At 52.9% G+C, this 19498-nt stretch overlaps 1 protein-coding gene and 2 pseudogenes across 1 annotated transcript in view; 2 read left to right on the forward strand and 1 right to left on the reverse strand.

The window, feature by feature from the left end:
- Positions 1-19498, reverse strand: part of TRIM24 (tripartite motif containing 24) — a 1193545-nt gene that overhangs the window by 961762 nt on the left and 212285 nt on the right. The gene's annotated exons all lie outside the window — the stretch shown is intronic.
- On the forward strand, positions 3557-3717 carry LOC147734662 (5.8S ribosomal RNA; annotated as a pseudogene).
- On the forward strand, positions 3719-11867 carry LOC147734663 (28S ribosomal RNA; annotated as a pseudogene).

Consider the following 19498-nt stretch of genomic DNA (forward strand, 5'->3'; position numbering starts at 1 on the left):
TTTCAGCATGAAGAACGCCGCAGAGACCACCTTGTTAACATGATATCCAAAGGATAACTTGCTATCAAAAATCACTCCTAAATTCCTAACCTTGGCGGCTGGAACCGGAGGAGGGCCCATCTGACTGGGCCACCATGTCGGGGACCACTCTGGAGAGATATTACCAAAGGTCATCACCTCCGTTTTCTCCGCATTAAGCTTCAAACAGTTCCTGTGCATCCATGATTGTATGTCCAGTAACCCCTCCTGAAGCTTAGCTGCTACCACTGGGCCGTTCTTATGCACCGCCAGCACAAGCTGGGTGTCATCTGCGTAGGTGGTTAAACGCATCCCATAAGATTTGATGACCCTCGCCAAGTCTGCGACATAAATGTTGAAAAGCGTCGGACTTAACGAGGATCCTTGAGGGACCCCGCAAGGCAGTTCAGACGTCGGTGAGTAATGATTACCCAGTTTGACTGCCTGCTTACGGTCAGCTAAGAAAGAAACTATGAGTTCTTTTGCCAGATGGTTAATCCCAAGGGCTGCGACACGGTCGACCAAGATGACATGGTCGACCGTGTCAAAGGCCGCCGATAGGTCCAACAAAATAAGCACTGCCGCTCCTCCCGAGTCCATAATATGTCTGATTTCGTCGGAGGCCTTTATCAGCGCTGTCTCGGTTCCGTGTCCTTTCCGGAACCCGAACTGAGTGTCATCCAAGAGTCCATTTTGCTCAATAAACTCTGACAGCTGTTGGTTCATAATGGCCTCTACGATTTTAGCCGGGAAGGGAAGGCAAGCAATAGGCCTATAGTTGGCCGTAACGGTGGGGTCTAGGGAAGGCTTCTTGAGCAAAGGTTTGACAATAGCCTTTTTCCAAATCTCAGGGTAGACACCAGTTTTGAAGATGGAATTACAGATATCGGTGAGCGGCTGGGTGATGGTGTTATGTAGTTGGTTCATTATGAGAGGAGGACATGGATCAAGCGGAGATCCGGATTTGATCTTAGCAACAAGCATGCAGACCTGATCTTCAGTGACTGACCGAAACTGAGCGAAGAGAGGGTGAGTGGGCGCTGGATGGGTGGATAGGTCCATGGATCCTCCCACTGGTTCTTTGGAGAATGTGGAGTAGATATCCATCACCTTAGAGGTGAAGAATGTAGCCAGTGAGCTACAGAATTCCTGCGAATTCTCAGTTGTAGGTCCAGTTGGAGGATTAGAAAGAGAGCTCACCACTTGAAAAAGCATTCTGGCTGAATTCTGTGCTTGCTCAATTTGGCCAGTGAAGAAAATATTCTTTCGCGTAATGAGAGCTTTCTTATATATTGCCAGTGCAGTTTTATAGACTTGCTTAGCGGGGGGGCTATAATGCTTTCTCCAGCGCCTTTCTAAGTTTCTGCAATACTGACGTTGGAGTCGCAGCTCCTCTGTATACCACTGGGCAGATGGAGTGGCTCTATTTGGACGATAAAATTTTTCAGGTGCAACTTGATTAGCTGCCTTCAGGATCCAATCTTGAAAATTAGTGGACATGGTTTCAGGATCACATGATCTTTCTGGGGCTGATGTCATAAGGAGATTAGTGAGGTGTGGAATGTCTGCATTTTTCCACCTCCGCGTCCCCACTGACGACCGGATTTTGGTCTGAGAGGGTTTGGAGGGTGACAGTCTAATCCTAAAAATAATAGCTTGGTGGTCAGACCATACCAGAGGTAGCACCGCTGACAGATCAATGCCCGGGTTATTTGTGAACAGGCCATCCAGTGTGTGCCCGGCCTCATGCGTGGGGCCCCTCACCAATTGCTGCAGCCCTATTGCCTGCATATCAGTGATGAGTTGAGCTGTGTCTTTATTGTCAAGGTTTTCAAGCGGGAAGTTAAAATCCCCTAGAATCGTATAGTCCGAGGATCCTATTACTAGTTCAGTTATTTCTGTAAGTTCAGCTAAGAATTTGGTGCGGGAACCCGGTGGCCTGTACAGAAGTATTCCTTTGAAAGCTTGCCTCTGCGTAAGATTGATAACAAACGCAAAAGCTTCGCAGGTAGTGCTTTGAATAGGCTCGAATTTTGCACGATAAGTGTCCTTATGAATTACGGCTAAACCTCCGCCTCGCCCAGAAATTCTGTCTTGTCTGGCCACACAGTAGCCTTCAGGGGTGGCCAGAACAAAGTCAGGGCCCGAAGCCTCATCTCCCCAGGATTCCGTAACAAAGAGAATATCTAGATTCTGGTTGAGAATACACTCCCTAATATCCAAGCTATGTTGGGGGAGGGAACAGCCCCGCCGGGGTCGGCAACAGCGCTGGCCAAGAAGAGTATCAAACTTGACTATCTAGAGGAAGTAAAAGTCGTAACAGGAACTCTCTTCCTCCAGATGTACGCAGACTCTCCTCGACGACGGCCTTCAAACAGGAAGCCAAAACATTCCTAATGAGCAAATTAGGGGGCAGAGGCACTCATAAGGCAGTGGTTTCTTGGTTTCTATCTCCATGGCACAACTAACGGTCATGGATCGCCTCTTCTGCATAATATTATACGCTACATGTGTACCATTGTTTACTGTTCAGCATTTTTTTCTTCTTCCATTGCTGTGTACATTTTCTTTTGTCTTCTCTTCCAACCTATTGTAAAGGGCTCTGATATCCTTCGGGATCTTGTTCGCGCTATAAAAAACTTTATAAATAAAAAATAAATAAACAAGGTTTCCATAGGTGAGCCTGCGGAAGGACCATACACAGCCGAGCGGCCCGAGTGACTGACGGCGCCATCCTGAAGCCCTCGGCCGCCTCCTGCAAGCACACACGGGGGAGGACCCGACTGACACGCAAGGGACTGGGGCGGCCCCGGGGCCCTTCTTGGGAGGGTCACAGCGGGAGGCCCTCAACACCCGCTGTGACCCTCAAGCTCACCCGGCATGACCCCCGCGGTGGGGAGAAACCGAATGGCAGTGTATTACCACCCCCCCACATCCCCGCGAAAGGCCCTGCAACTGGCTGGGCCCTCTGGCGCCCACATGCCGGCCCCACTGGGATCCAGGCGACCAAGGAGTGGCCCTTCTTGCGTGGCAGGGTGGGTCTGGAAGAGAAGGAGCAGAGGGCCTGCAAGGGGACCCTGGCTCCTCTTGGTGGGAGGCGTGCGGGATGGGGAGCCGCCTGGCTCTCCCCTTCCGGCACCTCCAATCCGGACAAGGGTGGGGTGGGCTGAAAAAGGCCCGCCGGCATGGCTCAGGCTGCCCGGCGACAGACGGCTGACGTGCAGGTGGAGTGACCCTCCCTCGTTGCCAGGTACCAGGTTTGACCCAGTCCTGTGTGGCCGGGCCGAAGGGTTTGAAGACTCGCGTGGCCCCTCTCGGGGACTCCAGGAAGGACCGGCATCTGCGGGGCTCCCTGCTCCTATCACACTGGGAGCCCCCTTCCTTGGCTGCGGTTAGGAGGGAGGAGGGGGGGGGGGCTAGTAATGTTTTTTTTCTCCCAATGGTAGAATCTGACTCCCAGAGGGGAAGTCTTGAACAAGGCGCCTGGCCGTCTTGCCTTCCGGCGATGGACAGACGCCATTTTTGAAAAGTTGCCTGTGACTCTTGGCATTGTATCACTCGGCTCGCGCTTCGATGAAGAACGCAGCTAGCTGCGAGAATTAGTGTGAATTGCAGGACACATTGATCAACACTTCAAACGCACCTTGCAGCCCCGGGTTCTTCCCCCCAAACATCCCCCATGCGCTTTTTTTTCCGACTAAGAACTCAGATCAGGTGAAGCAACCTGCTGAATTTAAACACATTACTAAGCGGAGGAAAAAAAACTAACCAGGATTCCCCTAGTAACGACGAGTGAAGTGGCAAGAGCCCAGCGCTGAATCCCCACCCGACGGAGGGCACAGGAAATGTGGCGTACAGAAGACAGACTCCCCAGCGTCGGGCAGGGGGCCCAAGTTCTTCTGATCGAGGCTCACCCCGCTAACGAGGTTAGACTGGTAGCGGCCCACGGTGCGCTGGCATCGGGTCTTCTGAGTCGGGTTGCTTGGGAATGCAGCACAAAGAGGGTGGTAAACCCAATCTAAGGCTAAATACGGGCGCGAAACCGATAGCCAAGTACTGTAAAGGAAAGTTGAAAAGAACTTTGAAGAGAGCGTTCAAGAGGGTGTGAAACCGTCAAGAGGTAAACGGGTGGGGTCCGTGCAGTCTGCCCGGATTCAATACGGCAGACAGGTCGGTGGGCCGGGAGTTCCCGATCCCCTCTGCGGGACCGGTGCCCGGGCCCTACACGTTCCCCGCAGGGTGCATTTTCTCCATGATGGAGTGCCGTGACCGGGTCCGGGTAAGCTGGGAAGGCTTTGGGGTGGCAGGTGGCCCTCTACTCCGGTGCAGGGTGTTACAGGCCCCTTGGCAGCAGCTTCGCCGTGTCCACAGGGCCGAGGAAGATTCAACTGTGGAGAAGCGTGGCTCAGTATGGAGAAGCGTGGCTCAGTGGTTAGAGGCGGCAGACCCGGAAGCTGAGATTGACCGTGGACCAGGGTTCGATTCCCCGCCTCGGCGGGTCTCGGGCTCAAAATTCCACGGACTCGACAATTCTCGCTCTGGTGCCTACTCAACTCACGGGGTCACACTCTGCAACTCTGGGCAATAGCTTGCTTAATCTCCACTACGGCCCCTCGCGGCGGGATGCCTGGCTTTCACCTTGTGGACACCCTGCCGTGGTTTCTCACAGGGGAATACCAGGACGGGTTCCCTAAGCAAGCGCCGGGACGCTTACGGGCAGCTGTGCGCTTTACAAGTCCAGCACATTTACAACTGCCTCTGCGCTCTCTCCCGGGCACCTGTTTCCGGCCGCCCCACGGGGTGCACTGGGGCGGGGACGGGGGGACGGGGCCCCCTGCTCCCGGCGCGACTGTCGAATAGGGCAGACTGTTATCAGTGCTGCCCAAATACGTCGAGCCGCCGGGTGGGGAGGCCCACGCCGGATGCCAGGGGTCTGCGACGATGCCGGTTACCCACCAGACCAGTCTTGAAACACGGATCAAGGAGTCTAACACGTGGGCGAGTTGGAGGGGTGAGCGAAACCCTGTGGCACAAGGAGTGAGGGCCAGCGCGCTCCAGCTGAGGTGGGATGAGCACCACCGGCCCGTCTCGCCCGCTCCGTCGGGGAGGTGGAGCATGAGGGTGCGTGATAGGACCCGAAAGATGGTGTACTAGCCTGGGCAGGGCGAAGTTGGAGGAAACTCTGGTGGAGGTCAGTAGCGGTCCCGACATGTAAACCGGTCGTCCGACCTAGGTATAGGGGCGAAAGACTAATCGAACCCTCTAGTAGCTGGTTTCCTGCGAAGTTTCCCTCAGGATAGCTGGCATGGAGCAGGCTGGAATGCGAGTGCCTAGTGGGTCACTTTAGTAAGCAGAACTGTTGCTGCGGGATGAAACGAACGCCGGGTTAAGGCGCCCGATGCCGACGCTCCTCAGACCCCAGAAAATGTGTTGGTTGATATAGACAGCAGTACGGTGGCCATGGAAGTCGGAATCCGCTAAGGAGTGTGTATCAACTCCCCTGCCGAATCAACCAGCTGTCGCCGGTGCTGAGAGCCGCGGGGGCTTAGCCGCAAAGAGTAAGAGGGCCGATGCTGTGCGCACGGAAGCCCGGGCGAGGGCCTAAATGGAGCTGCCGCAGATCTTGGCGGTAGTAGCAAATATTCAAACGAGAACTTTGAAGGCCGAAGTGGAGAAGTGTTGCATGTGAACAGCAGTTGACCATGGGTCAGTCAGTCCTAAGAGATGGGTTAGCACTGATCGGAAGGGACGGGCGATGGTCTCCGTTGCCTTCGGCCAATCGAAAGGGAGTAGGTTTCAGATCCCCGGAGTGGCGGAGACGGGTGCCCTTGCGGAGTCCAGTGCGGTAATGCAAACGATCCCGGAGAGGCCGGCGGGAGCCCCAGGGGGCATTCTCTTTTGATTTTTGAAAGCCAGGGCGCCCTGGAATGGGTTCACCCCAAGAGAGTAGCTCGAGCCTTGGAAAGCGGCACGGTTCTGGCGGCGTTCGGTGAGCTCTCGCTGGTCCTTTAAAATCCAGGGGATATGGTGTAAATCTCGCGCCGGGCGGTACCCATATCCACAGCAGGTCTCCAAGGTGAACAGCCTCTGGCATGTTGGAACAATGTATGCAAGGGAAGTCGGCAAGTCAGATCCGTAACTTCGGGATAGGATTGGCTCTAAGGGCTGGGTCGGTCGGGCTGGGGCGCAAAGCAGGGCTAGGCACACACCGCGGCTGGACGAGGCGCCTCACTCCGGGGCCGCGGCGACTCAGGACACAAGCTGGGCCCTTCCTGTGAATCGCTTCAGCTGCGGTGGTCACCTCTCCCCGTGCCCCCTTGTAGGAGAGTGGGGTCTGCAATCCTATGGTCACCCCCGGTTTTTGCTTTTTGCTTCACTGGTTTACGACTTTCCCTGGCTGTGGGCCTGCTAATCAGACCCACAGCCTAGCTGTTCTCTCTCTAAATTGACACGCATGTACCTTAGGTGCTTTTATCAATTGGTACTGGGCCCCCTTATCAGTCCCTGTACAGCATACCTTAGGTATCCAGGGCATAGGTGTACCCAGGGCCTACAAGGGGCTGCAGCATGTATTATGCCACCCCTGGCTGGCCACCCAAATCGGACACAACTGGCTGCACGACAGCTGGGGCAAGGTGGTGTAATCACCCTTTGCTTTAGATATAGTATTCCTATATCTAACCCTAAAATGGACACATATATTCCTATCAGTCACTCCTATGGCAGGCCTTATCAATCCTGAAGGCAGAGTGCTTGGAATTATGTGAGATTGTGCTCTGGCATGAGCTGAGCCCATTTGCAGCTAGCGGAACCAAGTCCTAATAGCTGTTCCATGATAACGCTATACCATATGCTCTTAAGGGCATTATGTACCTCGCGGTCAAATGCTAACTTTGGCATAGCATTATCAAAACATGTCGAGTAAGGTGTCAGACGAATTGGAATACTAACCCCTCGCCAATTCTGGTGACGGGGTTAGCATTCCACCCTTCTAGAGGGACACGACATGTATGTAACTGTGAACCCCGGTTAAAGTTAACTCGAGCCTCAGCATCACAAAATGGATGCTGCCACCACAGACACAAGTCTGACCTCTTGCTGCTGGGAGTCCTTCCAGCGAGGAGGGCTCGGACAAAGGGTTTCCTGTCAGGGGCGGTGCCAGCACCATCCCAGACAGGATTTTGTGTATCCCAGGTAGGCAGGGCTGAGAGGAAAGTGACTGCAAGTGGCACCCCGGTGCTCACTGTGCATATGCCGGCTCAAACCAGTTCCAGGGGCACCCCAGTCCCTGAGCTGGGGAGAGACCGGACAAAGGAGAGGGGTGTAACCACCCCCCTCCTGGTCCCACCCATGGGCAGGACCTAGTCGCGTGCCAGCCCCTTTTCTTAGGATAAAGGTAGGAGCGGGCTCCCTTCCCAAATTAGATAATCTTGAATCTTGAACTACTTTCCACAAAAGGAACTCTTGACATTCTCTGAAGACTCTCCCTTGTGGCTAAGGAGTAGCCACCCTGCACCAGCAGGCACCACCTAAGCGTTTGCGGTTTGCTGCACGTCCATCCTCCGGATCAAGATTGACCAGCTCGACGAGACCCGGATTCCCTGCCATCTCTGACCTCTACCTGCATCATCAGCCCAGCTGAGATTCGTGGGTGCGACGAGACCTGTGGGACCGGCTATCTTCAAGACCTGCACGACGCTTAACCAGCACGACCGCTGAGGGATCCTCGAGTGAGTGCACTGGGGTTTGAGAAGCCCCAACCCAGAGCAGCTCCAGCACCGAAGTCCAGCCCCCCAGCATCCACGAGATCTGCGTGGGGCCCTTCTGCTTCTTTACTGCTTGCCACGTTGTCCGGTCACTTGCCCGTTGGCTAGTGGCCCTCCTGACGTCGTACCACGACATTTCCACCGCTGGTCTAGGTCCTCTAGACTGGCCCTTGCTCCTTGCTCAACAAGAAGTGCCCTGGACCCTCCTGGTCCACTCCAGACGCCATTTTGACTCCAACGCGTGGGCTTGCCTTTGCCAAGGCGTGTCGCTCCAATCCTGGATCCAGCATCGCCGACAGCAGACACCATCGTGGGACAGCTCGCACCTCCAGCCTGGTCGCCGACAACGCCTCCTGGCCCGTGTGACTGCAGAGTCCAGCGTCACCCACTCACCTAATCGCGGTGACTTCATCCGGTGCCATCCTGGTGCCCACACAATCACTGGCTAGTGATTGAGAACTGAATCCCCTCTGCTTTCAGGTCGTCTTCATCACCGATCCAGCCTTGGATCACACCGAACATCTTCACTGGTCGCCTGCCAGCAACATCACTTTGGATGCGCTCCAGAAACATCTCAACAACTCCCAACCCCGCTTGTCAACCGACCCTGACCAAGCTATTAACGAACTAGACACATGGATCAGTCAGGTCTTAGACGCACTAGCCCCCATAAAACCCGTCAAATCTTACAGGACGGCACCTTCTGCCCCCTGGTACTCCAATGAACTTCGGCAGAAAAAGACCTTCTGTAAATCTCTTGAACGCCGCTGGAGACAGAACTACTCTCCGGACAGTAAAGTCATCTATAAAACTGCCCTCAAAGACTATCGGAAAATGATAGAGGAGCACAAACGGGACTTCCTGGCCTCTAGAATAAAACTCGCCAGCAATGGAGCCAGGGAGATCTTCAACATTTTTAGATCCTTCACAGACCCCGCTGCGTTGACCAGATCCCAGCCCGCCTCACAGGCATTATGAAACAAGCTTTCTCAATTTTTTGAGGACAAAATTGAGAACATCCAAACATCCTTTCCCCCTTCTAATACAGAAGGAGACGACGAGCGATCTACTCCTCTCATACCATCGCCACTCTCTCGGACTGAATTCGCGGTAATATCGGAAGCAGATTCTATGATCGAGCTCCTTAAATGTAAATCAGGCTCCCCTAACGACCCTTGGCCAGCCAAGGAATACAAAAAACTGGCACCCCTACTTAACCCCTATTAAATCACATTTGGAATGACTCACTCCGTACAGGATGCTTCCCTACCAAATGGAAGCATGCCTCCCTAGTCCCCTTCTGAAGAAACCAAATTTAGATCCTGATCTCCCCTGTAATTACAGGCCCATTTCCCTCCTGCCTGCCCCAGCCAAGGTCTTGGAAAAGCTGATTCATTCCCAATTGGCTAGTTTCATCGAATCAAATGGGCTCCTTCATGCTTCCCAGCATGGCTTCAGGTCGGGCCATATCACGGAGTCGGCCCTCATTGAAATGGCCGACTCTGTGAGATGGACACTTGACCGAGGATCGAGGGCGGTGTTAGTGCTGCTGGATCTTTCAGCAGCATTTGACACCGTCTCTCATAAGATCTTGCTGAGAAGGCTGGAGGACTTAGGGCTAGGCGGCTCTGTTCTGAAGTGGCTGGCATCGTACCTGTCTAATCGCACCCAGCAAGTCTTTACCCCTCCCTTCACTTCCTCTGCCAGGCCACTTAAATGGGGAGTCCCACAGGGTTCTTCCCTTAGCCCGCTTTTGTTTAATGTTTATTTCACCCCTTTGGCTAAGCTGATATCCCAGACTGGGATCAAATCTACATCTTATGCTGATGACATCCAGCTACTTTTCACGTTCGATACCCCTTCTGCATCTGCTTTCGACCCGCTGAAATCCTGCCTAAGAGACATTTCCAACTGGAGGGATGCTAATTCCCTCCGTCTCAACGCAGGAAAAACGGAGATTCTGTTTTTCAACTCTCCTTCTCCCTTGGATGCCAGCCTGTGGTGGCCTGAAGACTTGTGCCAGGCCCCCACGCCTAAAAACTCGGTGAAAAACCTAGGAGTACGCTGGGATACCCATCTCAGCTTCGATACTCAGGTACAAACAGTCGCAGCCTCATGCTTTGCCAAAATCAGAACAATCAAACGGCTTATTAACTATCTGCCGGAGGAATGCCGCAAGACTGTGATCCAGGCATTAATCATATCCCATCTTGATTATGCCAATGCCCTTTATCTTGGTATCACAGCTGGCCTGTGTTACAAATTACAGACGGTTCAAAACGCCGCTGCCCGGCTGGTGGAGAGAATGCCTGCCAGACACCATATCTCCCCTCACCTCCGTAAACTGCATTGGCTGCCCATTGCGAAAAGATGCGTATTTAAAGCAATGACGCTGGCATTTCGTGCATCTAAAGGCAATGGGTCGGCTCATCTGAAAAATACTCTTCGCCCTTATACCAAATCCAGGGCACTACGCTCCAACTCCTTATTTTTCCTTGAAACTCCCCGATTTAAGCGTTCCCGTGCTGGTGGAAAAACCTTTGAGGTCTGTGCTACCAAGCACTGGAATAAGCTTCCGTTAGCTCTTCGCACATGCCAGACAGAACCAGTATTTCGTAAATCCCTTAAAACCCTTCTTTTTTCCTCCTAGTTTGGTACCTCTGACCTGTCCCTCTAGTTCTCAGAGTCTTCCAGCGCCGGGATGCCCCGTTGGGGCTGCTGCGCGCTTTACAAAACACACTAATAATAATAATAATAATAATCTTCTTTCAGGCTCCATAGACTACAACGGGGATTCCCGACGTCATTTGAACCCTATGCAGCCGCAGCTACTGGGCTAGGTAACCCGAGCATTTCGGTGCTCCAGCGTAGGTTCACTATCCTAGTGTCCAGATCCTTTTTCGTTTTTAGTCTACCTAGTCGGATTCGTCCGGAAACAGTAACTTTAGAATTACTAGCATCCATAGACTTTGTCCCGCATCCCGCGTAAGAGTTCATACTCTGCACCCGAGTTCCCTAGGCCTCCTGCTCCTAACCTTAGGGTCCAGTAAGGTGATGGTAAAACAGCTGGCTTAACACGCCCTCTAGAGTTTAGCCTAAAGACTGCTCTTGTCCATGCTACTAGGATAGCTGGTCTATAAGGTTGACTTACAACCAATCATCAATAAGGGTTGTTTGGAATGATACAAAGTGATCACTAGAATAGTGAGCACTATATATCAGGCCAACTTCTCACACCCCTCACAGGGGGCGGCGTTCTACCTCGGCCGGCACCTAGCAGCGGACTTAGAACTGATGCAGAGCAGGGGAATCAGACTGTTTAATTAAAATAAAGCATCGCGAAGGCCTGAGGCGGGTGTTGACGCAATGTGATTTCTACCCAGCGCTCTGAATGTCAAAGTGAAGAAATTCAACGAAGCGCTCGTAAACGGCGAGAGTAACTAGGGCTCTCTTAAGGTAGCCAAATGCCTGATCATCTAAATAGTGACACACATGAATGGATGATCGGGATTCCCACTGTCCCTACCCACTATCTAGCGAAACCACAGCCAAGGGAACGGGCTAGGCAGAATCAGTGGGGAAAGAATTCATGTTGAGCTTGACTCTAGTCTGGCACTGTGAAGAGACATGAGAGGTGTAGGATAGGTGAGAGGTGTAGGATAGGTGGGAGGCCCTCAGGCTGCCGGTGAAATACCACTAATTAAAACCGCAGGTTCAGACATTTGGTGTATGTGCTTGGCTAAGGAGCCAATGGGGCGAAGCTACCATCTGTGGGATTATGACTGAATGCCTCTAAGTCTAAATGCCCCCTAAACTGTAACGATACCGCAGTGCCGTGGAGCCTCGGTTGGCCTGGCATAGCCGGCCTCTCTCGGGGGCCTGGTGCGTAGATCCGCTCGCTTGGGGACCTGAGCACGGACGGAAGGGGGCCTCCTCCATCACCCTTAGTTCACTGCATGTTCGTGGGGCACCCGCTGCTAAATCATTCGTAGATGACCTGATTATGGGTCAGGGTTTTGTATGTAGCAGAGCAGCTACCTCGCTGCGATCTATTGATAGTCCTCCTCCGAAGAAACAAGTTACTTACCTGTAACTTTAGTTCTCCAGTATTGGTAACTTTCATAGATTCCCATTGCTTGTATCATTCCCCGTCGTCGGAATGGGAGCCTCGGTAATAATATATATATATATATATACCTAGGTAAATACACCCTAATAGGTGTAAAAACGGTAAAAAATTAGGCCTAGGCCTCATTATCTTTTGCAGCCTATTGCTGTCATTATGTAAAAAGACCCAAAGTCCCCTTAGCAACCAATCAGATCAGCCTCACCCTGTAGAACCTTCCTGAGAAAGCTCAGAGCCTCAGATTTTCGTAGCCGTTGCTTTGCCACATAATCACCTAGCCCTAAAGTGAGCTTTCCCAGGGGAGGCGGGTGGGCGCATGGGAATCTATGAAAGTTACCAATACTGGAGAACTAAAGTTACAGGTAAGTAACTTGTTTCTTACTCCAGTATTGGAACTTTCATAGATTCCCATTGCTTGTATCAGAGTAGATAGCAGTTAGCATACCTCAAACATTTCGTGCACAGTGCAGAATCATTATAAGCTAATGACATCACAGATTATAACAACTATAAAGCAGTAACATAGCATAATAAACGAAATGTTTGAAAAACAGGAGGAGGGAAGAGAGGAAAGCTCACCTCTTATTGGAAGAGATTTCTCAGGACTGCCTGTCCTACAGCCGAATCCTCCTTTGCAGCCGCCTCCAGGCAGTAATGTCTCGTGAAGGAGTGCGTACTGCTCCAGGTGGCCGCTCTGCAAATGTCCTTTATGGATACTCCAGCAAACAGCGCCGCTGATGCTGAGATCGACCTTGTGGAGTGTGCCTTCACCTGTCCTTGTAAAGGTTTGCCTGCCGCCTGGTGGCAGAACCGGATCGCACTAGTTATCCATCTAGATATCCCTTGTTTTGACAAAGGAAATCCCTTCCTTGGGGCTCCGAAAGCCACAAACAGTTGGGGTGTTTTCCGAAATCCAGCTGTGCGTTGTAGATAGAATTTCAAACATCTCTGAACGTCCAGAGAATGAAGTGTCCTCTCAGCCTGGGTTGAAGGCCGAGGAAAAAAAGATTTCAAAACCACTGGCTCGTTAAGATGAAAGTCTGTCGGTACCTTCGGAATGAACTTGGGGTTCATCCGCAGGATAACTGTATCATTCTTGAACTGTAAGAAGGGTTCTTTGATGGTTAAAGCCTGAAGCTCTCCTACTCTCCTTGCAGAGGTGAGTGCCAAAAGAAGCGCCACTTTCCATGATAGGAACTTCAGGTCCGCTTTATGTACTGGCTCAAATGGCGGTCTCATTAGCTGAGCCAGGACCACATTCAAGTGCCACACCGGAGGTGGGGGCCTAACTGGCGGGAAAACTCTAAACAGTCCTTTCAGGAATTGTTTGATTACTCTCGCTGATAATAGAGAGGGCCCCGATCTTGTTCTCCTATACCTGGAAATAGCTGCCAAGTGGACCTTGATCGAAGCATGAGCCAGACCTGCTCGTGCCAATGAAAGAATATATGGTAAGAGTTGATGCGGAGCTGACGAGAAAGGATGTACTTTTTCCCTCTGACACCACAAATGGAACCTCTTCCATTTCGCTCTATATGTCTTATTACTGCTAGGGGCTCGTGCCTGTGCTAAGATGGTCCTGCATTCTTCTGGGATGTTTAAATCCTTAAACTCTCTGTATTCAGGAGCCAAGCCGCCAACTGAAGCGAGCTCGGGTTCGGGTGAAGAACTTGGCCGTTGTACATAGACAGAAGTGTCAGTTTGGGTTGCAGATGAATGGGTGGTGTCTCTGATAGAAGAAGCAACTCCGTGTACCAAAACTGGCGAGCCCAGGCAGGCGCTATTAGTATCATCCTGCACCTGTCCATCTTGAGTTTCTTGAGGACTCGAGGAATTAGGGGAAATGGCGGAAAGGCGTAAACAAACGCGCCTGACCAGGACATCGAAAGGGCATTCCCCAGTGACCCTCGATGGTGTTCCCTGCTTGCGTAACACCGGCATTTCTTGTTCCCCGGTGTTGCAAACAGGTCGATCGCTGGGGTCCCCCAACGGGAGAAGATGTCCTTGATCACTGCGTCCTCCAATTCCCACTCGTGCGAGACTGCTCTCAGGCGGCTTAGCGTATCCGCCTTCGTGTTGCATACTCCTGGAAGGTGTTCTGCTACGAGTGTGATGTTCTGCGCTATCGCCCATTCCCACAGTATTTGGGCTTCCTGTGAAAGCAGTGGCGATCTTGTGCCTCCCTGCTTGTTGACGTAATGCATTGCGGTGGTGTTGTCCGTCCGCACCAGGATTGCTGAGTCTGTAATCCTTGGGAGGAAAGCCAACATTGCCAGTCGAATAGCCCTTAGCTCCAGAACGTTGATATGTAGACGACGTTCTTCCGGAGTCCAGTGACCACTGACCTGGAGGTCTTGCATGACCGCTCCCCAACCTTGAAGAGAAGCGTCCGTGGTAATGACGTGAGGAGCCCTTGCAGCCTTGAAACTGAGTCCCACAGTGAGGTGAGATCTTTTCGTCCACCATGAAACCGACCGTTTCATCCGCTGGGTTATCGTCACCCTGTCGTCGAACGAACCTTCCACTTGTCTCCACTGAAGGTTCAGCTCCTCCTGCAGGGGGCGCATTCGCAGTCTGCAATGCGGAATCAATTGAATACAGGATGAAATCGACCCTAGAAGAGATTTGTACATCCTGACCGTCATCCAACTTCTCTTTTGGCAACGGGTGGCTGACGATATGAGTTTCATCTGTCTCTCTTCCGATGGAAAGGCTTTGCACTCCTGAGTATTGAGTATCGCTCCCAAGATCTTCACCGTACTTGCAGGCTGAAGAACTGACTTTTCCTTGTTGAGTTGTAAACCCAGATGAATAAAGAGGTTCAAGCACGTGTCCACTGCCTTCGATGCCTCTTGCAAGCTTGGAGCCTTCAGCAGCCAGTCGTCTAAGTACGGGAATACTTCCAGCGACTGTCTCCTCAGAAATGCCGCTACCGGTGCCAGCACCTTTGTGAATATCCGAGGAGCGGACTTTAATCCAAATGGGAGCACCATGAACTGGAAGTGACTCTTGCCTACTGTAAAGCGAAGGAAACGTCTGTGAGCTGGATGGATCGGGATATGAAAATAGGCATCTTCCAGGTCTAATGTTGCCATGTAGTCGCCTGGGTTCAAGAGGCGCAATATGTCCTGGAGTGAAATCATCCGAAACGATAGTTTCGTGAGATAGGTGTTGAGCTCCCTCAAGTCCAGGATAGGACGCCACTTTTGTTTTGTTTTTCGGATCAGAAAAAATCTGGAATAGAAACCTTCTCCCCTTCGTGATAGGGGAACACGCTGGATCGCCCCTTTTTGAAGCATTTGTTGAGCTTCCTCTTGAAGAAGGTTCAGATGGTTGGAAGTAGTGGCGTGGGGAGCTCTTGTAGGTGGAAAGTCCTGGAATTCTAGAGTATGCCCATTTCGGATGATATTTAATACCCACTGATCCGATGTAATCTCTTCCCAGCTGCTCAGATGTTGTGATATCCTGCCGCCCACTGGAGATCCCAGAAGCGGAGGAACAGTTGGCAGAGTCGGGAGGCCGCTATTGACGCTTGCCAGCGTCCTTGCCCTGACGCCCCTGTCGTCCACGAGCGTTCTGGCGAGAGAAAGACTGGGATTGCGACTGCCGCTGATAGTATTGATTGCCGTACTGGGGCCTGTAAGACTGCGACTGCTGTGAATATCGCTGTTGCTGATAACCTCCTCTAGGTGAAGAGAAACCTCTTCCTCATGCTCCACGGAACGGTGTCTTTCTATATTGCAGGTTCCCCAGAGCCCTTGCTGTCTCTGTGTCCTTCTTTATACCCTGTAGGGTCTCGTCGACATGTTTCCCAAACAACATGTCCCCGTCGAAGGGCAAATCCAAAATCCTATTCTGGACCTCTGGCCGGAAGTATGTAGCTCTCAGCCATCCTTGACGCCGAAGAACCGCTGCACTGCCTAGGGCACGGAAAGAGATGGTGGCGATGTCCATCGCGCAGTCAATCATTTCCGAAGAGGAACGTTGTCCCTCTTCCAGAAGTTTCTGTGCTTCCGCTTTCTGGTCATCCGCTAGCAGATTCACATAGTGTGCCACATCACTCCACATCTGGCGGTCGTACCTTGCTAGGATCGCCAAGGCATTCGCCGCTCTGACCAGCAAGCTAGCCATCGACGAAAAACGCTTCCCAGCGTTGTCCAATCTTCTACCCTCCTTATCCGGCGGAGTCGTGAGGGTGGCCGAAGGATTCCGCGATTTCTTCTGTGCCGCCTGCGATATAACCGAGTCAGGTCTAGGTTGTCCAATCAAACAGGCGGGACTGTCATCCGGAGCTTTATATTTTTTCTCCAAGCGCGGAAGAGTTGGAATGACCGTCGCTGGGGTCTGCATCACTTTCTTCCCTTCCTCCCATATGTGCTCCACAATGGGAATCGAGCGCACGGCCTTACGGTATGCCTCTTTGAAATCGTATAAAAAACAATCCGTAGATGTTGTAGGCATCGCTAACTTAAAGCGCGCTGTGGCTCTTTCCATCAGGCTGAAGAAACCTCCTACATCAGCCGGAGGCGAGTCGACCGGGTCTGGCACTGGTGAAGCCGGATCCGGAGCTATATATTGGTTCCATTCACTCTCCTGGTCTTGATCTTGGATTTGCCCCGTTTCATCTTCATCCGAGGTATCCACTTGGACTTGCGGAGGATATGCCCTCTCATGTTCTTCCTGTGCAGGCCGCACTGACTGTGCTGCCACCACCTGCGGTTGAACCTGTGCTTGACCTTCCACAGGTTGCGACCCCTTCTTGCTCCTATACTCCTCCAGCATTGCCCTTAAGTCTGTCAAAAGACTCATAGGCATCGATACCATGCCTTGCTGTGGTTGGGTATCTTGGTATGCAACCTGTCTCTCTGGCCGCTGTTCCTTTTGATAATAATATTCCTCATCCAAATCCGAATCATGGTATTTCAGATTCAATTGTGATGGACTGTAAGCATCCCCATACATCTCATTTTCCTCTTCTGAGTAGTCATCCTCATCCAACAAAAGGGGTGGAGGTAATGATGGTACCTTCCTTGGAGAAGTCATATCTGGGGTTATCCTCCTCCTTCTGCTGTTTTCTGGCGCTCCTGTCGTCAACGGCGTTGAAAACAAATCCACCGTTACCTTATTCTGAATCGTCGTCGACGGGATCGTCGACGAGAGTCCCTTCCCCGTCGACGGCATCGTCGACGGAACCATCATCGTCGCCGGGTCCACCGTCGACGGGATCGTCGACGGAACTGTTATCGTCGACGGGTCCATCGTCGACGGGCTCGTCGACGGAGCTGTCGTCGTCGACGGGCTCGTCGTCCTCGTCGTCCTCGTCGACGGGATCGTCGTCATCGAGATTGCCACCGTCGACGGAATAGTCATCGTCGACGGGATGGTCTTCGTCGACGTGGTGGTAACCGTCGACGTGGTCATCGTCGACGACGCCGTCGTCGATCCAGACTTCGTCGACGGAATCGACATCGAGGTCCTCGTCGACGCTCTCGTCGTCGTCCTCGTCGTCGCTGGGTGGCTCGTCGACGACTGAGGAGACAGAATCACCTCAGATGATTTAGAGTCCTTCTTGACCCCTGTAGAGGCCTCTACAGTCGGTTTTTTGACGGACTTGGCTACTTTAACCTGGTGGGAAGGCCCAGCCGAGCTCTCATCCAGTTTAGCCTTTTGCACCTGCAGTGCCTGCCTTTCCCTCTCCTTTACACTCACGTGAGGAGATTCGATAGGCCCTGGCTTGCCAGACCTATCAGAGGTCACACGCACAGCCTTTAAGGGGGGTTCAGTTGAAGTGTCCACAGACGATCCGCCCCTCTTCAATGAAGTCTTTGAAGATGTTGATCTGGCATCTTCCTCATCACCAGACACTACTTCATTCCTCCTTTCCAACTTCCTGAGCCACAGAAGCAGCCGTCCTTCACGATCACGGAGGGTTTTAACAGACATTCTCCTGCATATACTACACTTATCAACCTTATGGTCTGGGTATAGACAGTAAATACAGTCTTGATGTTGATCCTCTGTATAAAGTCGTTTTTTGCCACAAGTGGCACAAGACCTGAAAAGGCTCTTCTTTACCTTATCAGCCATGACAAAGCTGAAAGAAATCCTTAAAGAAAACTGTTGAAACAGTACCTCAAGTTGAAGTTAGAGCAGAGCTCTAAGGAGACTCCCTGTCACCAACGAAGCGGTAGAAAATCTGTGGCTCTGAGCTTTCTCAGGAAGGTTCTACAGGGTGAGGCTGATCTGATTGGTTGCTAAGGGGACTTTGGGTCTTTTTACATAATGACAGCAATAGGCTGCAAAAGATAATGAGGCCTAGGCCTAATTTTTTACCGTTTTTACACCTATTAGGGTGTATTTACCTAGGTATATATATATATATATTATTACCGAGGCTCCCGTTCCGACGACGGGGAATGATACAAGCAATGGGAATCTATGAAAGTTCCAATACTGGAGTAACCAAGCTTTTGTCTCTCCGTACGTGGGTGCCCGCGATTGCCCTCCTCCACCACACCCATGGGTGAGTCCCTCTACCGCTAGGCCGGCGGGAGGAACACGGAGGGGGTAATGAGGGCCCGTGGGAGGTCACCTCTACCATGTGCCCTCCGGCACAGGAGCTTCCCTCTCCTGTCCCCACCCCACCAGGGGGCGGGGACAGGGGCCACATCCCTTGCAGGTCAGCAGGATGACCAGATGGCCTGGGCCTCTCTTTCCCGCTGCTCCCGTGCAAGTCGAGCAGGGAGGCGAGCAGACCCGACGAATGAGCCTCCCGAACGGCGGCCTCGGAGCGCCTGGCCACCATCGCCGTCGTCGGCCTGCAAGGGCAACTGGGTACAGCACCCTCCCAGGACATCTGGGCCGACCCCGGCCATCTGGTCGCTGCACAACCAGATGTCCAGTGGGCTGGGCGACCAGATATCCCTGTGGGGCCGGGCGACCAGATGGCCCTGTGGGCCAGGTGGCCTTCGGGCTGGGCAACCAGATGGCCCTGCGTGCCAGCTGACCTAATGGCCCTGTGTGCCAGCTGACCGGATGGCCCTGCGTGCCAGCTGACCGGATGGCCCTGTGGGCCAGATGTACAGATGGCTGGCCTACCGGCTGGCCGGACTTTCTCCTACTTTGTCCTTCCCCAGGGCTTAATACACAAGGAAAATGGGCTCCCCAGGCAGGCCTGGCAGGGAGAGGACGCGGCCTGGGCTTAACCCTCCTTGCTTCCAGCCGATGGTCCTGGCGCTGGGGACGGGCGTCCACCGGGGCCTGCAGAGGCTCTCCCCGGCCTGGCTAGGGTTTGGAAGCTGGGACTGGGCTTGAGCTCCGTCCGGCGGGAGACCCCTTTCCAGCAAGCCAGCCGAGGGTCCGGTCGCTGGTGACGGGGGTCACCCGGGGTGGCTCTGCCTGGCCTGTCAGGGTTTGGATGCTTGTACCGGACCCGGGGCTTGTGCTCCGTCCGGCGGGCCCCAGGGTGCGGGCCCCACGCCCTGCAAGCCAGCCGAGGGTCCGGGCGCTGGGGACGTGTGTCCACAGGGGCCAGGGGAGGCTCTTCCCGGCCTGGATAGGGCTCAGAAGCTGGGACTGGGCCAGGGGC

Source organism: Lissotriton vulgaris, chromosome 1_2 (genome assembly GCF_964263255.1).
Source record: "Lissotriton vulgaris chromosome 1_2, aLisVul1.2, whole genome shotgun sequence".
NCBI lineage: Eukaryota > Metazoa > Chordata > Amphibia > Caudata > Salamandridae > Lissotriton > Lissotriton vulgaris.